The sequence below is a fragment of the Passer domesticus genome, chromosome 1, assembly GCF_036417665.1.
Source record: "Passer domesticus isolate bPasDom1 chromosome 1, bPasDom1.hap1, whole genome shotgun sequence".
Classification (NCBI taxonomy): domain Eukaryota; kingdom Metazoa; phylum Chordata; class Aves; order Passeriformes; family Passeridae; genus Passer; species Passer domesticus.
This window is the reverse complement of record NC_087474.1, coordinates 77,928,706-77,947,112: the sequence shown is the minus strand read 5'-3', so window position 1 is coordinate 77,947,112 and position 18,407 is coordinate 77,928,706. Positions and strand designations below refer to the sequence as shown.

Sequence of the window (18,407 nt, the reverse complement as noted above, 5' to 3'; positions counted from 1 at the left end):
ACAGAACCTCTCTCTAGCTGGCTAACAGCATCCACGTGGATGGCTGTTTAAGGTGCCAGCATTACACTGTCCAAAGACAGACAATATCTCTGTTCTCTTCTGCTATTTTGTGGCTCAAGAGGGTTTTATTATGAAGTGCAGGAGTGAGTGTTAAATTCTGCACTTCTTCCTAGACCAGTAAAAAAAGCCTCCTTTGCAAGAGTTCTCTTGAATTATTGAGGGCCCTTTTGGGTCTTCATTAAGAACTACATTATTCTTATTTACCTCAAGGTACTTCCACTGAGATAATTTCGCTATCTTCACAGCTATTTTACCTTCTGTTTTTTCTCAATAAAAATATGCCTGTAAAAGAATGACCCAATTAATATTCTAAACTTGAAACTTTCCAGTAATGTCAACAGCTTTGAACTGAGTATGAGAAACAAGGAAGAGCCTCCAACAATATTTTTTTTTTTTTACTTCTAAAGTAGTGATAATCATAAAAAAGTCCTAGTTCTAGTTAAAGTGAGTGACATTTCTATGGCTTTTTGCTTTTCCTAAACACAATATTCAAACTGAATCTTAGCTTTGGCTGCTGTTCACTGAAAATACAGATAGCACGAACACTTAGTACTACTTCTACGTTTTCTTGCCCATTTGTGTCATGCATATAATGTTAGAAATCACACATTACTTTGCTTACAGACTGACACTTGAACATTAATGTTAAAAAGGCCTTAGGTGCATAGTGAAATTTTGGGCCAGAAGAGGACAGTTTTGGAGAGGCTGAAAAATCACACAGATTTTGAAAACATCTATGTCTAGCTTAAGGGCTGGACATAAAGTTAAGGAGCTCTTACTGGAATATTAAAACATATATAATAAACTGAGCTTATAAGGTTTACATCATTCTGTCTTTTTGTCATGGCTTCATATTGTCTCCCTCCTTCCGTGCATGCCTGGCACCCATCCTGGAAACCACCACTGGTGTGAGCAGAAAGTAGTGTGAAGGATCCTTCTACACATAGAAAAGTAATAGAAAAATGACAAAGTAGAAGCCATTCCAACAGCTAATGGCCACCACATCACTTTCAGTTGTGCTTGTGTCGGACAGCTGCAGGAGAGATACCATGGCACTAGGAATTGCACTGGGAGCAAGGGGTCTAACATCCACCCCAAACCCATGCTTGTATAGATATGAGAGACCACTTGAAGGATGATGGCCATCACCTGCCTGCTGTTCTGAGGGAATATAAGGCCAGGCTGAGTGCATGCAAATGCTCTGAGCCTGAGCAGCACAGTTCTTTTCAATATACTGCTGATTAAGGCAACCATAAAAACAAGGGTGGCCCACAGGCTGGGTTAATGGTCACAACTGGGTGTTCTTTGTGGTTTGCAAACAGGTAAGTTGCTGTAGAATTTGCTGTATGTTTTTTAGACCCACCAAATATCAGTTGAGTAGTTGTTGTGTGGGTTGTTTCAATCCCCTTTGGCTAACAGACAGAAAAAAAGGAGTTGTCATCTTCAGCAGAAAGTGATCAGTTGTATGCTTGAACCTTATTGTTGTAAGGCATGGGTTAGTTCTTGGTATCTCTGAAGTTAAAGTTGTGTGACTTTTTATCAATAAGTAATTGAGGCAGAGGGTGTGGCTAAGACAAGTTGTAATTTTGTATGTGAGCCTGTGAAAGACTTTTTTTAGAAGAAAAGGCAGAAGGTGCCATGAGTGCAGTGTCTAAAATATTGAGAGATCATTGGTGGTCAGAGGATGTTGTTGATAAGTGGCAGGCTTCAGAAGGGCACAGAAATGGTCCTCAGACTGCTTCCCCAGTTGTTCTGTGCAGTAGGAAGTACTTAAGTTGGAGACATCATGGGAAGATGAATTGTAATGGTGTTTTTCTGACTGCTTTTTCTTATGTCAGTGCAGAGGAGCAACAGTCAGTGTGACCCTACCCAAATGGGAAAGAATTCTGGGGCTTGGGGGAGTCACAGCTCCTGTCCTTGTAAGTAGAGAGTCAGGCAGGAGCAGGTAAGTGCCAGAGGGGACTGTGTGGCGGAGCAAAGGGACAAGATAGAGTCTCTGTGTCTGCTGATCGTGAACTTTGTGTGCTCTAAAAAAGAAGAAATAAAAAACGATGTCCAGTTAGTTAAGCAGGGAGAAAGCATTTCTTGGCAGAAGACAGAACTAGGCTTAAAAAGACTTTTGGTAGGCATCCACAGCTAAATTAGTCTCCTGTCACCTGTTGGAGATAGAATGAGGACCCTTATAAAAGCCATCACAGAAAGAGAACTGAGAATAATAGGGCAGTGAACTGAGTGCTTGGGATCTCTCTACACTACGACTAATGGTATGGCAATTAAAAAAAAGTATCCGAAGCATTAGACTACAGCCAAAGGTAAGTTATAAAAGGTGTTGTAGAAACTTGGGAGATGGGATTCTATAACTGCTATATCAGAATAAATTACCATGGAAGGGAGACAGGGAAACAAAGGAAAGAGATTGCAGTACATGCCAAGAATTTTATACTTTCTCCGGAGAAGTAGAGATGAGTACCTGGTTTACAGGATGCTTCTGGGACATAGAAGTAAATATCTATAAGATTTCTGAGGTCACCAAACTGAATGGAGGAGTTAGAGTAGAACTTGGTTTTGAGTGACGATTGGAAGGATTTAAAAGGCAGGTCATGGTGGAGTTTTAATAAAATATATAACAGGACAAAACTAATCAAAATTTTGGAGAGTGCTGAGAACATTTAACTGTAGGAATGTGGAGAAAGCAATAAAAGGTGTTATTTCTGGCTGTTATTTCAAGAAGCTGACAAAGGATCTGAAGTTCTGAGGTAATTTAAGTGAAGAGGATAGTCTGAAATGGTTTGAAAATGGTAGTGGTAAAGCACCTCAGCTCCAAGGAGAGGAATATGTTCAAATAATGGAGTGGGACCATAGACTTGAAAAAAACTGTCTGCACCAGGCTGCCTCCTGGGACTTTAACAAGGTATCTGTCTGCTAAATCAAAGAAGGTAATGAGTGTTAGCTGATTTGGTCCCCACTTGTTTGTTCCTTTTCAGTCCAAAGTCTCTATTTCTCTCTTATGCTCACAGTTCCGTGTAAAATTACATTTATTGCTCATCATCTTGAGGTTTTTAGAGTTTCCCATGCAAATAAACATCCATGGATAAGTAAAGAATTCTACCAATAACCTTCACCAAGTCCTTCAATTATTGAGAAGGGTGGGGGTTTCGGGGGAAGAGGGAAGGAAAGGTAGATAATTATTTCCTTCTAGTTATGAACACAGCCTGAATAATTTATTTGGGTCTACTTAATACATAGCCCATTGAAGTGACTTCAGAAGATCTTCTAGTCTGTCACTGCCACTGTGTTGTCCTCTGGGAGTGGAGAACAGAGGAGTATCCAGGTGTGTCCTGGTGTTATCTTAAAACACACCTGCAGGCTGCAGTGTTGCCTTGATTATCTGCACACCTTCACAAAGGTTCTGCTTTGTTTTTGTTCTTAATGGTAAACTAATCACCAGTTGTAGAAACTGGTGAAACTGGAGTCAAGAGAAAGCCAGCAAAGTGGCTCCAAAGTAAGACAATGCTGGTTAGATGATTTGATTGGTGTCACTCAGAATAATGTGGGTATTTTGTCAGTTCTAATAGAAATGTGTCTGTTCCTACCAAGGAGATCTAAGAGACACAAGGTTTGTAATGGTTGCTCATGTTTCTGTTGAAAGCTAAACCCATCTTGGCTTAGAAAGTCCCTTTTCCTACAAGTACCTACGAAGTCCCTCATACTAAAAGATGTTTAGTTTTGTGTCCAAGAAGTAATATTCTGTCTTATCTTTTTACTTTGGAAAGCATGTGTCTCAAGAATAGAATGAGGGCCAAATATGTTCTGTAGGAATAGTTCCTCCTTTTGTGAGGGTGAATGATAAAAAAAGGGAAGGTTTTGAGTCTGAGTTTTTCAGTCTGTGTAGAAACGGGTTAGTATGTCCAGAGGTTGTTGCTGAAGAACATTTAAGACTGTCTTGGGAAAGGCAAATTGACCCAGTTATCATTTGGACAGTGGGAAGGGAAGAATCTGCTCTTCACTGGGGGTGTGTGGGCATGAAGTTTTCTGTTCTGATCCTCGATTGCAAAGTGACTTTGTCTAGCGCACAGCACAGGTGTCACACTTGCTGGATCAGATTTAGACGTCACGGAAACAGAAGATGGGGCATCTCAAGTGCCTCTATGGAGGTGAGCTCCTGGGCAAGTCCTTGGTAGATTCAGTCCCAATGCAGACATAAGTCAAGGCATGCAGACCAGCACCTCCTTGTGCTGCAGGTCTGCTCTGCTCGGTGAGAATCAAAAGGATTTAGAAATGGAGTTTGGATGCTTTGGTGGAACCCTTGGCTGCAAGGGTCAGCACCATGAATCCTTCTATCTAGAAAGCAATTAACAATAGGAAATTGTGTCCCACTGAGAGTTACCCACTGTTGTGTTGACCTGATTAAATTGCCAGTCTGTGTGGAAAGGCAAAATGTATGTTGGAGCATTGGGCAGCTCTTGGTTGATGCAAGGCTTAGGCTTGTAAACTACACTGAGAGAGCTGTGGGCTAAAGGAGAAGTTATGAATCTGGAGAGACCAAGGGTGCTCTGTTGATCCTGACTGGTGTTGCTGTTAGACAGGGATCTGGAGATGTGGATGTTGCAAATGAATTAGAGGCACAGAAACCAAGTGCAGTCCCAGGTTAATCTGCCTACAGGCACTGTCCTGCTCAGCTGCAAGGAGACTTCTCTGTGAGCTATTAAACTTTTCCTTTTTTTCTGTAACAAAAAAAAAGGCATCTAGATCCTGCAAGCCTCATTTATTGGTGAAGTTTTTAGGCAAATTTAACAATTAACAAAACTGGGCCTTGAATACATTCACCCCAATATTCAAGACTGTAGATTTCTGTTGTATTCTGAGGTGTTTTTTCTTCCTCCACTCACTTGCTGCCTCTGGGTTAATTATGTTTAACTGATGCAAAGCAACTCTTCCACAGCAAGGTATTTTTGAGCCTGATCCTGCAGGTTGTTACCCATCAATTAAATTCCAAGTCTTTGTTTTGCTTCTTATGCAGAATTCTTATGTTTTCGAGGTCAATATATATATGACTGTATGCATGACATGTAATTTTTTTTCTTCTTATAGTATTTCCCCACTGAGTTGTGTACTCTCCACAGTCCTTAACAAGTCCAGAGGAAGGGAACAAGTAGTCTCATCACTTGCAGCTTTACAGATAAACTGTCTCACTAGTATATGCTCTTACCTGAAAGGACTTCCTGGTGGCTAGAGCTAGACTTACAGCTAAGGACTCCATTTCCATGCTGCAGGTGTAATTTTCCTGTTATAACAGTACAGCTGGTCATGTGTTTTGTATTTTTCTTGATGTAAAAGTGCCTAGGAATAGATATATCCACTTGTATCTCAACTGCTTCAGATGCTTCCTACAACTCTTGCTAGGGCTGTCTGCATAGGTCAACATTTCCAGAAATGAAATACCTAGAAAGCCTGTATTTGGGAATCTGAATAGATGGCCAGCTTTTTTTTTTTCTTCCTTCTCTGGAAGGATGCAAAACAGATGCTACCATCACTAAAATCAGTGCTGGCTCTGATTTCTCAGCTATGACAGGAACATATGTCCATTTCAATTTCCTTTACAGTTCTAGTCCCTTAGTTCTATAGAAGAAAAAGGGGAACAACATGGAAAACATTCAATGTCTGATCCAAAGCATGTTGAAATGTATGCAGATCACTGTCATGGGCTTTGGATCAGGTCCTAAGTAAACTAATTCTTGGATTGTCACCTCTGGTCATAATGACCCTTTGTTTTGCCTTTTTAATGATAAATTATTATGTTATAAAAAGCCTTATGTAATTTCTGGCATGGTTAGGTGTGTAATCTTAGAAATGCTCTAGCCAGTTTCTTGGGTTGTGTAACAAATAATTATGGAATCTCGTTGAGTCTTGCTTTATTATTATACAGCTTCAGGCTTTACCCCTAGTGGCTTTACATGCTTGTTAATATTTGAGCTATCTTGTAGCTTGGGTAATTTGTAATGAGTTTTGTTGTCGTTGTTACTGAAGGTAGTATTAAACAAAAGTAGTTGTTGGAGGAAAGGGGGAAAATGTGATGGATGATTTGTTCTTCTGAAAATGCTCTTCCTTGTTTTAACACCTTTTGGCTCATTCACAGATACAAATATGAACTAGGAAGCTCTTCCAAAACTTTCCTTGTGTGCTTCTCTAGCTTATCAGGAACACACAGCACTGTACTTCTCAGCAGATTGGGCAGTGGTGAGCACTAAGTTTTGCTATAAAGAATACTTTGGTATAAAATATAGATCACTCTTAAAGATGGTGGTTTTGCCTACTAAGACTAACCTCTAGACAAAGACTATTAAAACAGAGGAGGTCTTCTGACTGTAGAAAGTATCTCAGTTCATAGAAAGGTTGGAGAGAATTTGGTCAACCTTTGCTGTGAAAAAGTGGACAAGATAGCTCTTGTCCCTGATGATTTTGCACCATCCTGCTTAATCATGAACTCTTCCTTTGACAGCTCTAGCCAAAACCCAAGAACTTTCTGGTTGCTTATTCAAGACATCTGTGATCTAACTTCAGGGTCAGAAGAACAGATCAAAACCAGAAAAGTTTTGTTGAGAATTGGAATTAATCTTTGGCAGGCCAGAGCTTCTGCTTATATATGTGGTAGACAAGGCTTCAAGAATGGAATGTGCAACTATGAAAGATCCTGATACAGATGGAATGGTGGGGGGGCTGCCTGGAGAGATTTAAAGCATGACTTATTGTTAACCTCACTCTCCCTCACCAGCTTTTGTGGTCTTCACAGGGACCTGAGGACAGCACGAGCTGCATGGTCTGCATGATTCTTGATCCAAGGCAAAGGGACAGAGCTAGACAGCCCAATACTGATGACACAGACAGGTCCAATCCTCCCTACCAAAGCTGAAGTGTGTCTGCTTTTTGAAAGAGAGCAGTTTTAATGGTGGAGAAAAAAAGCTTCAGGTAGGCTCTGAAATAACACTTACCACACAGGAGTGTTGCTTTGATTTTCCTAATGAAAAACAAAAGTCCAGATTGAGCTGCAATTGGAGAAACAGTAGCAACCAGTAAAGGTATTGTGTTCATGATTACCAGTTCACTTGTGTTTGCAGAATATGGGTCCTTGGCATACTCAGCTCTCAAATCCTGTCTGTGGTTGGAGGCCTCCCAACCCTGAACTTTTGCCAACAACCTTACCTCTCAAAGCAAGGCACAGTAAAGATAGAATAAGGTTCACAGGTATGATCGGGATGAGAGATGAATTTATCAAAACTGTTCAAGAGATTTCTCGTAAGCGGGATTTAATGCAAGTCTGAAGTTATGAATGAAGAGCTTTTGGGCAATGGTTGCAAATTTGCCCCCGATGGCAGCTACAATTTATCCTGTGGCCTGTTATTAGGAAGTGCTTTTGTAACAAAATAGCAAGAGGTCCCTCTTCACACCACACAAAACTGACTGTGAAATTGAACTGAAAAAATTGGAATGGGCTTAAGAAGTGACAGGACAGATTTGCTAAAGAAAAGGGTTTTTTAGAGCTATTAAGCACAAAAATCCTGTTTTGATTTAGGAACACCCTCATTTTCATGCAGCGTTTAGAAATGCATGGGACTGTGTTTACCTGCTGTTGGCCATTCCCTGAGCTATAGAGAATAGGTGTACTGGAGACAGGACCTTGGGCTAACCAAAGTTTCTCATTGATATAGGACTGGCAGATTTTTGGACATATCTGAAGGGATTTTGGAATTACACAGCTTCCTATGTAAAGATACATAACAATTCTCACAGTCAAGCTTGGTGTTCCTTATGACATTTTTTCAACAGGTCAGTTGGAAAACTCTATACAAGTTGGTTGTAAATTTGGCCTTTTAGTAAGATGTATTTCAGCTGCATGGAACATGCTGGAGTTATCCCGGGCAGAGCATCCAGGGAAAAGCTAATTCACCTGGCAGGCTGTGCTGGTGGTAGTCCCGCAAGCCTGTCCACCCTGCTTGGGTCTTTCAGCATCCCAACCAGGAACAGGCTGGGAGATGTTGCCAGAACTCACAGGTTCAAGTGAAGCATGTGGGCCCCTGGGGGGATGGACGGCAGTCACCTGTGCCACTTGTGGTGCAAGTGCACGCTCCTGTCCAGAAGGACACATTCCCTTACTTGCCCACATCAAAAGGATGAATCCCCTCTCCCCTGTAGCATGTGGGTCTTTCTCTGATTGCAGAATAAGAAACTGGCTCTGCAAGTCTTTTTTCATACAGAACCTTCATTTTTTTCATGCTTCTATTTACATCATTGAAACTTGGAGTTTTAAAACCTATTTTTTTTTCTAGCTTTGAGCTCTGTGTTCATAGTGCAAATATGGCCACATTTAATCCATATTTCTACTCTATCATATTATACAGCTGTTCACCAAGACATCATTTCAGTAAATGCCAATATATATTTATCTCTGCGACCATAAAAATGTTAAGCTTTCTTTTTCATATAAGTGTAAATGGTGACTTGCCAAATAATTGAGGTTTTTACGTGTAGATAATATTTTGATGTATTATTCACACTGTGCATTGATGGGCCCTTTGCAATTACTTTTATTGGATGATATTTTAAAAAAAATGTGTTTTTTCCCCCCTAATTTTGTCTGGAGTTACTAAGTAAATAGGTACTGGATTAAATAGAGCAAATGAAAAGTAGTACTATGTTTGACAGTGTTGATCAGGTCTCTGAGAAAGAAACTAAAGTTGAAATGTGAATAATTTCAAATAGGATGGTTTTTTTTCCCTTCCTGACTGAAAATCAGTTTCTGGTTTTGTTCTCACTATAACTTTATTTTAATGAAAAAAAAATCTAGTTAAATATTTAGTTTTTCCTGTATGTTCAGTCTGTAGAACTAATAGAGCAAGGAGAGAGCCTTATGCAAGCAGGGCCAACAGTCAAGCTCCTCTACCAGCCTGTACATATAAACACCTCAGAGTTCAGGTATGTTTTCAGGCTGATATGGGTGATCAACACCGTATGGTTATCTCGCATCAGTGCAACTTGAACAGTAGTTGAGTTTACATGATAGAAAATGATGATAACATATCTCTGCATTGATGGGCAGAAGAGAACCCCCAGGGCTCAGAGCTATACATGGTGATAAGAGTGTTTAGGTTGGAAGCTTATACACCTCTAGACTTGTGACTGATATGGTGTCAGGCAGAGCTGCAGAAGGCCTTCAGGAGACTGAGTTGTTTCCTCCTCCTTTCCTAGGCTCCATCCAGTTGCTGCTTTGAGAGTTGATTGTTCTGAGAGGCAGCAGGGCTTGGACAAAGCTTCTATCTCTGCAGACATCGTGTGGAGTAATTTTAGTTGGAACATGAATCCATGACCCTCTGGACCTCAGGATTGTCTCCAAGGTCTGAGTTCTCATGGATGTGGGAACAGGTTCCCTCTGCTTTGTTAAAGGATGATGTGTCCTTGTCCATGAGTATCTGACTAACTCCTGCCTATCATGACCCTCCCTGAAGAATTAGTGTATATTTTGAAGGCTTAAGCGGTTTTGTTCTGCTCATAAGGGGATGTGCCCTTGCAAGACCTGGTCTGTCAGACATTCCAGGTGTTGCTCATTGATTTCACCTCCCACTGGAGTAAAAATTCTTCTATCTTTGGTAAGGACAGCACTGCATGTACTTATGGGTGGCATTGTATGAGGTGGAATTCTCTGTTCCATGCTGAGAACCTCAGAAGAACTGGATGCAGCCCGGCCCATGGTAAGCTCAGCACCCTGAAATCCCTCTGGTTCCTCCCAGCTTACTGCCATAAGGTTGTGGCCAGAAGGCTCTTTGAAATAAGTTGAAGATCCAGGAAAGCAGTTACTGTGCAAATGATCATTCTGTTCAGACTCTTGAGATCTCAAATTTGCTGTTATAAGGCAAGTTTAAAGAAATGCAACAGAAATATGAAAATAATGAACTATCAGAAACTTAGTTTTATGGTTTTTTTGGCTTTATGACAAAATAAGTGTCTTGCTCAAAACAGAGTTTGATGTCAGTGTTTGAGCCTTCTAATTTGAACACCTATTTGGCCTTTTAATAATGCAGGGGACACAAAAATACCCCTTCATGCCACTGGTTGCTCAATTTGGCTGGGGTTTCCCATTACCTTCTTTCCCAGACTATTTATAGAATAGCAATTAAGATTAATGTATAGCTGCTCACCTTTAGTTCCTGGCTCAGCTGGGCTTTGAGCCACTCCCAGTAAAAGCTGAGTGACTGAGATATTTAATGTCCATGAGAACTCCTGCTGAAATCAGCTGGAGCCATCTGTCATGCAGGTAGATATGTGCATATCTGGAAAATAAATGGACCTTTTTTGCGTTTTTCACCATTGTGAAATGAAGTTTTGAGGCTGAAGTCAAAAAGAACATACTTCTCAGTCAATATGTGGAAAACATCTTCAGTTTTTCTCAGTCTATTCTTGTCATTGAACGGGAAATTTATCAAATAAATAGAAGTGAGCTCCCTATGTGCATCCAATCCTAATCCAACCCTTCTGAGAGAAAATAGCCTTAAAATTCAACCATTTTACAGTTGTTATGAAGTGATGAAATGCAGTGATTGGTGAGGTTTTCTTCTGCCTGCAAGATTTTGTGGTTAAGATGTGACTGGAGACAATTGTGTAGGCATGGTCTGAGGGGTGCATGTGCCACTTAGAGGAACGTACTCTAGCAATAAGCGCACAAAACCGAAGTTCTTTTTGTGATGGAGATCCCTGTGATAGTCCTGTGCTGCACTTTGTGTAGTGGTGGCTGATTGATTGATCCAGGCTATTGGCACAATCCCTGATCGTAGGATGTTACTTGCTGGCCCTGTGTCAGGGGATGTGGATGGATGGTGCTCACAAAAGCAGCCAACCAAAATAAATTGAACTCAAGCAGTGTTCAATCCTGTTTTGCAAGCAATTAAATAAGAATGAATATGATGATATGGTTTTGTCAGCCCTCATCACATCTGGGAGACCTGTAGGCACCAGCCTGTTAAGCCAGACTTCTTGATCTGGTAAGGAAGAGCAGAACTGTGCCAAAGGGAAGGGTCCCACGGCTTAGATCTAATCTGAGTTAGATTCAAGTCTGGGTGCCTGTGACTCCTCAGAAATTACAAAACCTCATTTCTTAAAGGATACTATGACAGAGTGTGCAAGTCCACAAGAGCCCCGCTTTTCCATTGCAGTGTCCACTGTGTTAGAATGGATTCTGGCAAAGTAACACAACTGTCTGTGTTCCTGATAAAGCTAACTACCAGAAGTACTCTAAATAAAAAAAAAGTCTTTGCATACATGAGGTTTCTATATATCCTGACACCAAGCTGGCTGAGAAGGAATTAAAGACTTTGGTTCTCCCATGTACATGCACATCTATAATACTGTCACTTAAAATTTTAAAACATTCATTCTTTCCCAGAGGTTTTTATTCACACTTGGAATAAACCTCCTGACTTCCACTGAATCAGGGCCCTGAAAACAATTTTTATTTTAGTTCCACAAGACAGTTTCCTTTCCACAACAAATAGTTATATTGGATGGTGCAGCAATCCTATAGGAAGAGAAGTGTGGTCCTTTAATTTAAATAGTTCACTATGCTGATATGTGCATTGAATTAAAAGGGGCTAAAATAATGGTGAACACTGGTCCATTTTTAAAATTTATTTGCTTTAAGATGTTTTATTGTAGGGGCTTTTATTAATGTAGTACATATAAATGTGAAAATAATTACTAATTACTGATACCACACTGCGACCTGAATTAAAAGGTTTTTATGACATCTTAGAGTAAGACAGTAAACTTCAGCTATGGCTAATTAGCACAAGTAATAGCTCTAGAACTGTATTCCATGCTCTTCTCTGTTGTACAGATTTACTCCTCCAAATAACAGGCCTTTGGCAGCACTGCAGCGTTCACAAACCCATGGGTGACCTGGCTGACTTCTAGCTGCTTCAGCTGTTTCCTAGTTTGAGTCATCTCCACTCTGTAGGAAACCCCAGCATAATTCCCCAACATTTAAATCAAGCTATGAAAATTTACACCTTTCACTTCTTTTCACACAGATGATCTCTTGGTCTTGAGATTTCAGTTGTGCAAAGAACAAAAAGGTGTCTAACATAAATTTTCCTGATGCAAATATTAATTAAAGTTTGGGTAATCTTAGAGTCCCTGCTCTGGTTGTTTGTAGTGGAGAGGAAGATGTTATAACAACAACATGATGATATATGTTGATTGTGTTGAGTCACCTGCTCAGGTTTGAATTTCTCATCTGTGGTGCTAGAGATAATAACACAAAGAGGATATTCTCCCTTGCATCCACTGGTAACAGTATGGGATAGGGGAACCTTATTCTCAGCAAAGAATAAAACCAATCTTCTTTGTATGGAATAAAGAAATGGGGAGCAGTACCTAGTTCCTGTGGAGCAGGAAAATTCTAACCTGAATTCTTCTTGGGAGCTCTGACAAGTGTTTTATCTTGTTAGCTGTGGAAGATCCAAGAATTTCCCAATTTCTTTGGGAAATGGCATGAGCTGTGCTATACTGCAATTTTGCTTTGGCCAAGCTCTCAGCAGTGACTTTACTATGGGATGAACAGGCTTTGGTTTAGGAGCTCTGACCAGACAAAATACAGTTTATATGCTTTTTCTTCCCAATTTAGGATCTGGAAGGAGAGATGCTGTCTGTTAGAGACTTGGGGCAAAGTCCTCTTAGCAGAGGTTGCTAAGGCATCAGAAGAGTCAATGGCAAGTTCTGTCATTTTGTAGCCAGTTAGATTTGAGGGCAAAATAGTTTCTGTTTCCTTAAGGATAGCTTTGAATAAGGGCAAGCAAGACAAGGGAGCAGAGGGAAGTGAAAGGGGAAGGCTGCTTCTCTGACTGAACAAGGTTGTTGAAATGTTACACTGCAGTGGTTTTTTTTGATGGTTATTGCTGAGAAGGTTGAGTAACTGCAGTCTGTACTCTGTTGTCATGTGTGAGCCTGGGTGCTTTGGAAATAATTTATAACTTCTTTGTCCTTTTTTAACCTGCTTCTTCTGGAGCTGGCGGGCATGGGAAGAGCCTGATATGACTCCAGGTATTGTGACACAGAAAGCTATGCCTTGGCCATGTTCTTGCAATTAGTCAGAAAGAGATGATCCAGAGGAGTTCAGAGAAACACAGAAATGACTTGGGGGCTTCCTGGATTGACTTATGAGGAAAGAATTGGGAAAGTTTTTACTGTACATCTGTAAAGTTCTGCTAAATGATTAATGGGAAATGTGATGATAACATACAACTAATTGAGGCTTGTGTATGCCAAAGCAAGGGGAAGTACTCTGGTGTTGTATGAGGATGAGTACGGAGCACTTACCACTGTATTGAAGGTGGCTTTGTGAAGCACCCAGAGCAACAGCAGGTGCTTGCTGGTGAAAGAGAACTGCATTGTACTCTTGTTTTAGGAATAATACTAAAAATCTGCTGTCACTTAGTTATGCAACTTAACTAGTCTCACAAAGAAAACCATATCTTTGCAGGCTTTCTTCTTCATTGCTTAGGATGCTCTAAATATAGCTACTAAATAATGCCTTGTTCCAGAAGTTATTAAAAATAAACTTAAAGAAACTGCACTGGAGGGAAAGTAACTGGGTGATTCCAGAAGATGTTCCTATCCACATTTTTATACATTCTTATTAGAAATCTAGTGAAGATATTTCTGCAGTAAGATGCTGTGATTTTAAACAGTAATGCTGTGGAAAGAACTGAGATGGACAGTTTGGTGTCATATGCCTGGTTTGAAAGACCATAAGTAATCTGAGGTTTTACAGAAAATTTTCTTTTCAAAAATTCAAGATTGACAACTTCTACTTGGAATGTTGAAGTTCACCTGCCTGTTTGTAACAGCTACTGAATAAAGTAATAGGCCAGGAAAATGGAGTCCCAGGTTTCTGCTGAAACATTGAGATCTTTAAGACAGTTAACTTAAAGATCTACCAAATAAAAAAATGAATTTCACAGAAGCAGTCTTGTTGAAGAGTCCTCCCAGTAAAGTATCCTGGGGTAACTCATGGACCCACAGAGTGCCTGTAGTTAAGCCGAATTTTGCTCAGGTATGTTATTCATTAATACTATTTCTCTACAATGGACTAAAAACATTTTAGCAATATTAAGGATAAACAAGAAGCATACTATTTATGTGAAGGGTTGCCAGCTGACTGTCAGATGTTATTGGAATAACATCTCCAGTACCAAATTATGACTTAAAATAACAACAACAATTCAAACACAGCTAAAATAAACCCATTGGACCCTAAACCAGCTAAATTGTACTTATTAAAACATTTATGAACACATACTGCATATAAACGTGTTCCGTGAATAGTTATGATCAGGAAGCAACTACAGAGGAATTTGGAAAACTAGGTGTTGGCCTATTTTCTTGGTTTTTCCCCTCTTACATGTTTTTTCTACCTTGGGGTCCTAGGTCCCACATGCTCAGCGCAAGACTTTGTACTGAGGACTAGAGTTGTATTGCTCCATCTTGGATATTCTCTGCAATTAAGGAGGGGAAAGAACCCACAAAAACATTGCTTTTCCCCATAGCAAAGGAGGCTATTAGTGTGCCATGCTGCTTGAAAGAGCTCTAACATTTTGAAACAGGTCATAATAAAGAAAACAATAGCATGGTGCAAGAGCACAAATGTGTAATGACTGTGTTCTCTCAATCCTTCCTCATACTCTCCCCCTCTGGCCCTGGAATAGAGGACACAGGCCTAGTCCATCCAGAGGTAAAGAGGTATAACTTCCTGAACAGCAATGTTTAGCTCCTATGCAGGAGTAGCTTTCTGAAGCTGTCAATAGATAACCTGAAAAAGGATCATTAATATGTTTGGATGTTTAGAAGGGACTAGGTGTTCTGTAGCCATTTGTCTGAATTTTATGATAGGGTATCTGCACTCCATAGATGTCTTCTCTGAAGCTGATTTTGAGACTTCTGAGAGTCAATGAAGACAATTTAGTCAAGAGGAAAATGTTTCCTCTTCAGGATGTAAACGAAAGATGGAACTATATTCACCCCATCATTAAAGTGCTACCGTAGTGCTCAGCAAAGTTGCAACAAACACTCTTGCCAAAATCACAACTTAGTGCCTCGAATTTGGCTGGAGGTGGATTTCAACTTTGTTTTTGTCTACTTCAGACTTAAAAGGCAAGAAGCCTGGCACAACAAAAGGACTGACTCTCTTGCCTGTTATTAAAAGAAACACCTTCTCCAGCCCAGTGAAGAGTTGTGCAAAATGTGGGCTTTGGTTAGGAGCACTACCCTTCTATGTAGGGCTGTGTTGCTCTCCTTGCTCTTGTGTAGGAAGTTTCACCTTGGGCTTCTTAAGGCATGGTGTGAAAAAATGAAGGCCCTGTGAATCTGAGTCCTTTGTATGTGCCTTTTTTTTGGGTGGAATTTCTTTTTCTAAGGGTCTTCTGTTCCTGAAACATCCAGCCCTTAAGAATCACCATTTTGAAAAATGGTTTGGGGTAGAAATACTTGCAAATTCCCAAGACAAAAATCCATCCAACTTTTTTTCAGTCTTCTTAGCATCTAGTATGATACGAAGGGCCACACTTTTTTCCTTAGGAGCCTTCACTAAAGAGCTGTGTTGAAATGAGTTTTGCAGCTAGCACTCCTGTTGAATAAAATGTTTGATTTCAGTGGATTCCTTCCTGAGTAGCATTATGGATACTTATGCCATCTTATGGGTGATTTGGAAGGCAAGCTGAAAGCAAATTTCAGGCTTCTTCAGATCTGGATGGTAAAAATTTGGGTTAATTAATCTGAAAGGAAAATAACAATCAAAAGGCTGTCCTGCTGGCATGCCTCCACTGAGATACAGGAGTTAAACACTTTGCCTCCACTGTACAGAAAAATAGGCACAGTATTGTTATCCTGCTGCATGGATTCTGTGTAATATATGCAAGCTGTTATCCACAGATTGCTTTTGCAAGCTCATTTCTTTTACGAGTTCATGTTTGGCAGCTATTAATTCCTCAAGTGCACAAAATTCTGCTTAAACATCTCCTTTGCATTAATTTGATCTTATTCCATTCAGGAAAGGTTTATGCAGTTCTGCTGCTCACCAGCTTAAAATCTGTAGAGATGTAGGAAAGCAGCTAGGACTAACATTATTCAGGTAACCATTTTAATCACTACTTGCTATAGCTGGGGCAGGATATGGAGAAGCTGCCCAAAATAGTTGATCAAAATAATTTGATTGGCAGGTATGATTTTTTTCCCCCCCTGCTTTAAAGCAAGTTTAAACATTCAAAGCCTGAAAGAGATGAATCAGTTATAGGGGGGAAAAGTCTGAGGAACAAAATATATTTATTTGGAAAGCTAAATCTCTCCTCAAAAAAGTGCTTAAAACCAGAGCCTGGTCTGAATCCGAATTCGCATGCAGTTCTGCTTAAACTGGTGTTTTATTGGAGAAACTGCAGCGGGATTGGAGCAGCCAGCATGGGATATTTTCAGGTCCTCTCACACAATGATAGACTTGTTTTGCTCCCTGTTCCTGTCAGGCTTTCTTTGCTATTGACCTAATTTTTGCCTGTGCAGTGTGTAAAAATCCCTCAAGTATCATCACAAACGGCACCCATTCAACAAACACGCTGTGGGTGATGCAGACACTGGTAGGACTAAAAGGCCATGGCGCCGAAGTGTTGGCTCGCTGCTGATGTGTCAAATATCACAAGGCAAAAGGCTTTGTGTCTCTTCTGTCATCCTGATTTATTAGACGTTTAAAAAGACAAAGTACCCAGACATACAAACATCGCTGTTTTGGGAAGGTCTGTGAAATGGTTAATGCGCTTGTTCCGCACAAAAATGTAAAGTGTCGGTTCTCTGATTACCTGCCGCTGGAAAGTGTTTGGACAGGTGCTGTGTTTCACCAGCCGTCTGTCACAGCCGACAGCTCGGATTTATGGCTGTGCAGCGGGTCCGAGTGCCGGGCTGCGGCTGCTGCGGTCCCCGCGGCCGCTCTGCCCGCCCGGCCGCGCCTCTGCCGGGTGGCGGGGCCGCGGCACCGGCACAGCGGCTTTTCCCTGCGGCTTTTCCCTGCGGCTTTTCCCTTCGCTCCCTCGGGAAGCCAATCAGCCGGCGTGCTCTGAGAAGCAGGCGAATGGGACAATTTCCACCCAAAGGCCAACTGGGGGAAATTTGTCTCTTGCCTCCTCTTAGGAGGATGATGCTCAAGCAGGAGGAGGCGGAGAAGACCCTCCCTACCCTTCAGCAAGTGACAGCCGCACAGCCCCGCCGCCGAACAGGCTCCGCACAGCAGGAGCTACCTGCCCCCTGCTCCCATCGCCCCGCACCGGGGACCGCCTTAAACCCTCATCTCGACCGTCTGAGGAAACCCAAACAAGGGCTAAGAAAGGACCGCGAGGACACAGATATCCCTGTTACTGTACTGTTGACATACGTTTCTCGATATATCAAAAAATGGAGTTTCACAGAAGATAAATACAGAATAGAATACTTATTAACAAGGGCTATGTCGAACTCTGCGGGCTTTTTGTTTTGTTTTGGTTTTGTTCTTTTGCTGTTAAAATAAAGCTCAATGTCATCCTGTTCAACATACGTTTACACACAGCTCATCCCTATTCACACTTAAATATATCCGATTAAAATACACGCTTGTGGCTGTAATAACTAATTCCACTTTCCATCAAGATATTTTTAACATACCCTGAAATGTGACTTTTACAGATGGACAAAAGCAAAAGACACTAGGAGTTGCGTGCTAACAGGTTATATGGACTCCTATAAAAAAGAGACGGTAAAAAATACAAGCCAGAGGAAAGAGCAGATTATGGAAGGGTAGATTAGTATTTGCACAGAGCCTTGAAGGCAGAATGATGTCGAAATAGTGTGTGTGTATGTGTGCGTGCGCGTGTGTACATAAAAACCAATTCCTTCAAGGGCTGGATTACTTCATACATTAGTCACTAATCTCTCGCAATGTTCTGATGGATGTTATGGTCTGAGCTTAACGCGGCGTGAAATCTGTTTGAGCTGTATTGAAACAGGTCGGTGTTTTCGGCCGCAGATTGTTCTGTTTGAAGCTTTCCTTTCACAACACACCTTTGTTATTCGGAATAATTTTTACGAGTGGGGTAGAAGCTAGGCTTCAGCTGCTGAATCTCGGCGCTGAGGGAACAAGAGGTAGGAGAGAAACTCCAAGGTCCGAAATAGGTATAATTAAAAATTCTCCTTGACATCGTTTTTTTAGGTAACCTGAGCTTACAGAGGACTTGAAGGGGAAAAAAACTCGCCGATTTTCATACTTTTAAAAGTATTAATTAAAACAAGCA

The 18,407-nt window shown here is 40.9% G+C and overlaps 1 long non-coding RNA gene across 10 annotated transcripts; it reads left to right on the top strand.

Moving 5' to 3' along the window:
* The first annotated feature begins 1,250 nt into the window (after positions 1–1,250).
* LOC135303936 (uncharacterized) lies at positions 1,251–18,025 on the top strand. 10 transcript variants are annotated; one of them, XR_010365365.1, is made up of 7 exons: positions 1,352–1,382; positions 1,899–2,005; positions 6,197–6,297; positions 6,851–7,026; positions 7,767–7,884; positions 9,304–9,803; positions 14,067–15,205. It is a non-coding gene; the product is annotated as an uncharacterized LOC135303936 (long non-coding RNA). The 10 variants fall into 10 exon arrangements; XR_010365369.1 differs by lacking the exons at positions 1,899–2,005; positions 6,197–6,297 and having other exon boundaries at positions 1,251–1,382; positions 14,067–14,158; positions 15,094–15,205; XR_010365361.1 differs by lacking the exons at positions 1,899–2,005; positions 6,197–6,297 and having other exon boundaries at positions 1,251–1,382; positions 14,067–14,158; positions 14,533–15,205.
* Positions 18,026–18,407: the final 382 nt, after the last annotated feature.